This window comes from Cygnus olor, chromosome 5 (genome assembly GCF_009769625.2).
Source record: "Cygnus olor isolate bCygOlo1 chromosome 5, bCygOlo1.pri.v2, whole genome shotgun sequence".
In the NCBI taxonomy this organism is placed as follows: domain Eukaryota; kingdom Metazoa; phylum Chordata; class Aves; order Anseriformes; family Anatidae; genus Cygnus; species Cygnus olor.
The window spans coordinates 58,975,005-58,981,663 of record NC_049173.1 but is presented as its reverse complement, the minus strand read 5'-3'; positions in this window follow the sequence as shown (position 1 = coordinate 58,981,663).

Sequence of the window (6,659 nt, the reverse complement as noted above, 5' to 3'; positions counted from 1 at the left end):
GGGTGAGCCTCCCTCTGCTCTCTCCTCAGTGAGCTTATCATTTCTGTGGCCTCTTCTGGGACCCATTTCATTTCTGCAATTCCTTGGGCTATGCTGAGCAGAAAGGCCAAATCACTCCTTTACAAAATGAAATTGCAATGGCCTTGCTATTTCCTAGTTTAGTCTGTGCCTAGTCTTTCTTTTCGTGGTTGAGTTGTTTATGGTGGAGCAGAAGGAACATGTTTTGTTTTGCTTTATTTCTTTGCCTGTTCTTGCACGGGAACAGATTTTCAGCCAGCTGCCCACAGTTTTACTCCGTTCCACCTCCCCCCACAACAGTCACAAATGCAGTGTAGGTCCTGATCCAGACAAGCATTTCATTTGCGTACCAGAGCTCTTCAGCAATGTCAATAGCAGTACACACAAATGCGGTTTTGTATGGGCTGAAGGTGGTGTCAGTGCAGGCCTTTTAGCGCAGATGCATGGGAGTAATTCTTTCTAATAAGCATTCACATGCGTCTCTCTCCAGTGACCTTCATTTGCCATCTCTCTGCCTATTTAGTTAGTTTATTAGGTCCTTCTGAAGTGGTTCATAATATTCTCATAATATTGGACAAGTCACAATAATTATATCAAATTCCAATGTTATCAGCTGGATTTTGAAGCCCTGTCTCCTGTTTGCTAACATATGAAGCAACGCTGTACCTAACACAGTTCTTTGATTCACCTCATTGTCAAAGTGATTGAAAGCCTTTTCTTCTTCTTCTCTTTTGGTGATTTTTACTTCCCCAGTTGATTTTGTTCCCTTTGTCACTTTTTGTGATGAAGGCTATCAGCTGTTTTAGAAAGAGCATTAGATTAATCAGATATGCTTGTACTTGAGGCACTTTGTTAGACTCCTAGCCTTGTTTTCTTTTAAAAAATTCTGCACTATTTTCCTCCTTTTATATAGTGATAATTTGGCTGGGGTTGTATGTCCTTTTTGTTTTAAGAGTTTTGTTTTCCTGGTGTTAAATTAAGGTTTAGTAGGTTGCAATTTTCAAGGCTAGCTCAACATGGTTTTCAAAGATAATATTCATGTAGCAGCATCCAGCTCTCTGGTAGCTGATGGTAAATGAGCAAGAATATAGTTGTTTGTTTGTTTTTTAATGAGTTACTCTGACACTTCATTAGAAAGTATTTGCAAAGACACAAGCCAGTTCTGTAGGTCTGTTGCTCCCAAACACAAATGTTGCAGAACTTTCTGCCTTGAAAACAGTCTTTACTATTGATTTATTTTTCTTAAATGGGGGAATAGATGTGCTGAACCACTACTTTAAAATACTATTTTGAATACAGGTGTAAATAAAATATTTAGGGTCTTTTTGACAACATAACCCTTAAATGCTCATTTACTCCTCCTTCAGTCCTCCTGCTTCTTGCCTATATCTGTGTGCACGTGTGAAAGAATTACTTCTTTTTTTCTTCTGACTACTTGCTTGTGAAGCGTTTTCACAAACCTAATTTCTTTCTTGCATCTTTAAGGCAGTTGCATGTGTATTTTTGTGTTGGTTTCAGTTGATGTAAGTGACTGTTTTGAAAGCTAACTGCTAAACAACTTACAATGTAAATGTAAACATTTATTTTTTCTTGCCTTCTGCTTCCTCTTTGTGTCAAAATATCCACACTGTGTTATGATTTTGTGGCTCTACGGATATTAAGAACAGCTAGTTATCAGCTAGCATCATGCCAGCCATGTGATTTCAGACCTGAAGTGCCAGGTGAGCTGCAGAATATCTTTCGTAAAGGCATTCATTCTTACTAAAAAGATATCCGCTTATCATATGCACTGCTCTCAGGTAGTTAATTTTAACCTATTATTTATTTTACTCATTAAAAAAAAATTTTTTTAAATATGTGTTTGTCCAATTTCTATTTCTAATCACTGATTACTTTTATGGCTTTGCTTCCTAGATGAAAGTCTACTGGTGTCAGGACTGTCACTGGTACTGGGATGAGTTCTGTCTACCTTTTTCTAGGGTGGCTGTCTGCAGTTTGTCATGCACAGGTAGGCTCCCACAATTTCAAATAATATAGCAAAGCATTTCTGATTCCCTTGTAATATTCAAGTATCATTATAATTCGAAAACTGGATACCAGAACTGGACAGAACAATGTTGGTCCCATCAGTGATACATACCTGTAACATCGTTGTCTCCTGCATAATCATACAAGTATTGCATTAACCTTAGCCCATGGATTGCATAGGGGATTTATGGTAAATTGATTTTAAGTCCTTTTCAGTGTCACTGCATTTCAGGATATGGTCTTCTGTGTTGTTAGTGTGACCTACATTCTCTCTTTTGACATATCTGACTGTGTCTGCCTGTATTAAAACCTTTTCAAAATTATTACTTCATTTTACAAGCTGATTCAAATAGTACATTATAACTGATCAAACCTTGTTTCTCAAATGGTTATTTGGCCATTTTTTTCTTTGCATACCTTTAAAGTAACACATTTAAAATATTTGAAGTATTTTCTCTCCTAGACAGATAAATATGCTTCTATCAATACCCGATCTGATTAGTGAAGAGGGATTTTAAAAAAATCATAATTGGATGCATCCATACTCAGATATAATCACCAATAATAATGCTTTGGTCAGCTTTTAATATGTTTTACAATGTTACACATTTTGTGTAGTGTTCCTTTTTAACAGAATATAATGCAAACATTTTTTTTAAATTAATTTTAAAAGAAAATGCAACTATTTTCAACAATTAAATGTTTTCACAACAAAAAATTGTTAGGCTTGTTTAAAAAATAAAAATAAAAAATGTTTCCCATATACTGACTAGATATTATGCTATTGTTTCTCAACATTCTTTTGATCACAACAAGTGACAGATTCTCCAAAGGGTCATCTTAGCCGCAGTTCCTAATCCAAATAGTTCTTTGACATGCTGTTAATTTCTCTGTGTCTGTAGCTCCTTCATTTTGCCTAGGTCAAAAACTGCTTTCCCCACTTTTTCACAGCACCAACTCTAGAGACTATATTTAAGCCCTCTCACAGATCATCTAAATTTATATAATTAACATAATCTTTTTTTTTCCTTGTTCACTGCATCACTGTATATGCCAATCCACAAGCTAGCATCAACACTGGTTTACACAGTCTGTCTTTGCTTACACCAATGAACACCCTGTGATCAGGTCCTGTAAGGCTCTTAAAAATTCCCGCCAGAGAAGAGACTTCGTCTTCCACCACCTCACACCATGGCTGGTTGTATCTGGCTGTGTAAGTGTAAATGTTACCATTTGTACTCAGTATTCTGGGCTGCAGAACAGGCAGTATGAGCTAGTCTTAGTCCCAGCAAGAAACTAGCTTGCCAGTGTTGCTTGCTAATCTGATTTTCTGGGCTTGCACTAGTGATATATACATTAGTGTCTTCCCACTGGTCTGAGGACTCATCCTTGAAATTTGCATCACTTCTATTACAAAAACAGCCGTGCTCACTTTTGAAGGTGAGAGCAAGAAAGAAGGAAACAGTGGGGGTGGTAAAAAGGCTCTGGCTGGATACTTTCTATAGATAAAGAGACTTAGTTCTCAGCGTGGCCCTGTAATGTGAATTTGAGGTAGCCCTGACAGCATGAGGGCCCTGCAGTCCAACCAGAGGTTTGCAGCTGTGACAGAGGAAGGATTGCCCTTAGGAAATGGCAACGCTTGGCATTTGCATCTGCACCAGGGTGGACATTCACTGGGGCTGGATGTGAGTTCCTTACTGCTTGAGAAGAAGTTTGAAACATTTCTGCAGTAACAAATAAGTGACAGTAGACTCCATTTTTCCATCTCTGTTCAAAAGCCTAGGGAAAGAAGTTATTTTCACATACATATTTCATGGAATTTGCGACAGCTACCTGTCAGTTGACATAAGAGCTTTTAGATGAGTTAAACCAGCAGAACAAGAGATGCCTGCTCAACCTGTTTGATGTTTTCTTAGTGATAACAGAGGAGATTTGGCATATTAGTGTTTCCTCGAAGACTATCCAAATATCCACTGATTTAAAAGATCAAAGAAAACAGCAATGCTTTCGGTTACACTGGGCATGATACCTGGGTGTACATTCTTGTGTAACTATTGACAGCTTGCCTGGATTTCTGTCACTGCACAGGGTTTGTGCACCAGACAAGAGACTGGTTGCTTGACTCTGGAGGTCATTAAGGCTAAAAGTTCTTAAGGGTACTTGGAAGAAGGCAACTCTAGATCCCAGTGAAGTAGCCTCAATTGCTGTCTGTTAAATCAGTTACTGACTGCTGTACAAAAGCCATTTTTTAAATTAGGAAGTTCTGTTTCTCTTGGAAAAAGTAGTTAGAGAAAACTGTAATGAAGACAAGGCACTTTGTAATGGTCATGTAGGCTGCATGAGGCTGAAACCTGTGCTGGGGCTGAACCAGCTGCAGACTGTCACAGTCTTGCTAGGATTTTGCCTCCCATTAGCTAACTGTGACTGCAAACATGGTTTCTCCTAGCAAAGAAGTGCCATGATTCTCCTGTGAAGTAGAGGAATAGCAAGAGTTTGCCAGCAATAAGTAGGCAACACCGAGAAGCCCAACTCCTGACAAAGGTGCTTGGATAGAGTCCAGAGTTGCAGCTGCCTCTAAAAGTGTGTTATTCAAATACTGAGCTCTTCAGTGTAAACGTACCTTATTTTTTGCCTTCAGAAGAGAAAAAGTGCTGACCATGCATAAGAAAACCAATCTTGTTGCTAACAGATACATGATAATGTATGAAAGGATATTTATTCAGCTGAGTCACTTGTAGCCAGAGATAAGTGACAGTTCTAGCAAGTAATAAGCTGTCATGTAGTGTTTCTTAAATGCGTGGATTTTCTGAAACCCTGTTCAAGGGGTCAATAGCAGAGCAGATGAAATAGTCTGCTGTATCACAGAGACCTGGAGAGTCGTCTCTCCGTTTCCCTTTATTTCTTATTCCCCTGAAGTGGTAAACTTCTTTGAGAAATTCCTCCCAGAACAAACAAGCTTTCACTAGAAGTTGGGGAAAAGAACTGACTGTTTTGTTTGAGAAATACTTTTTTTTTTTAATTGCACATTTTTGTTATTGTTTCACATTGTTCCTTAAGAAACTAATCTGTTTATTATTACTACTATTTGTTAGCCAGTGCTATTTTGTTATTTTGATTTTTATTCTAGGGCTGGCACACTTGCTAATGTACAGTTTAGTCACAAGAAAGACCAGTCAAATCAGACTGCTGGAATCTATGCTGCGCGCATTTCTTGTGTGCCCTCATCTTGAGTCTTGTATTTGATGATTGTTTTGTTTTAAAGGGATAGAATTAGAAAAGTACAGGGAAAAATAAAAGGGAGAGAGTAAATAATCTAGATCCTTCAGAGGATTCACTAAGGGGGAAAAGACAAAGATGTGCACAATAGCATCATGGAGAAAGTAATTAAGGAGTGACTAATGCATTGTTTCTGATGATACGAGACCTAAGGGGCATATGCCTTCCAATGGCATAGCCACACAGGGAATTTAAAGCAAAGTTTTGTCATGCATAATTATTTTGTGGAACTCATTCCTCAGGATGGTACAAGTTCAAAAAAATAAGATATGTCACTGCCGACAGGTCCATGGAGGACTATTAGCATCATGGTACTCTGGCAAGCTCTAGTTCAGGAAGTCCTGTGAGCAGCTGAATGCTGGAAGCTGAGGGGGTGTACTAAGGGATTTCTGATTTGAACTGTTTCTTATTCTCATGCTCTAAGTATCTCCTGCTGTTAGTCCAAAGACAGGATACTGGGCAAAGATGGATTTTGGCCTGACTTACAGGGACATGTTCATGTACATAGCTAGCTCTCCAAAAGAGCAACACAGTGGAGGAGGCATAGGAACATAGTGTGCGCTCACTAAATGAGAGACATGGCCTAATGATCTATTTTAACAGACAGTTAACATGAAGCTAAATCCACTGCAACTTTGTGCAGTTCAGCTGACCTCAGTAAAGCCAGTTTACACCAGCCTTAAGGTATAAAGATTGTGGTGCATTGTAGGGGAAGTGTTTTACACAACATGCTCGTAATCCTGATCTCCTGACCATCCAAACTGTGGTACTTTGGGGGACCGTTGTAACATCCTCCCGACATGCACAGCCGGTTTTTCTCCCAGAGGAAACAGGGTGTGAGGTGACACTGAATGAACAATAAGCTCAGAAATACTGCAGAAACACCAGGCCTCTGAAGGAGTGACTTCTGTGTTAGGCAGAAGAAGACCGTGTTTCTCATCCGTTCCTCACTATGGAGGGGAATACAGCTGTCTGCAGTGGCTCCATCTACAGACACAGACTTTCTCAGCAGAAAATGTTTTCTGCGGGGTTACTTAACAGCATGGCATAAACTCAACTCTTGCTCACAATTTAAAGTCAACAGACACAGCTAACAGGTCCCAAACAAGCAAGTATCAGGTGCGGCAAAGTTCTGAAATTCTTTTTCTTTGGCAACAATTGATGGGTAACATTTGGTTTGTCTTTTCCTTTGTGTTTGTCGTTTTGTCATTTGGTTTGTCTTTGTGAACTAGTTTTTGATAAATCTATTGGCCTTTTAAAAATACATAAAGGTATATATCAAATTGGTAAATTTCCTTAGAAATGACTTTTCAACAGCTCAGGTTATCATCTCTCTA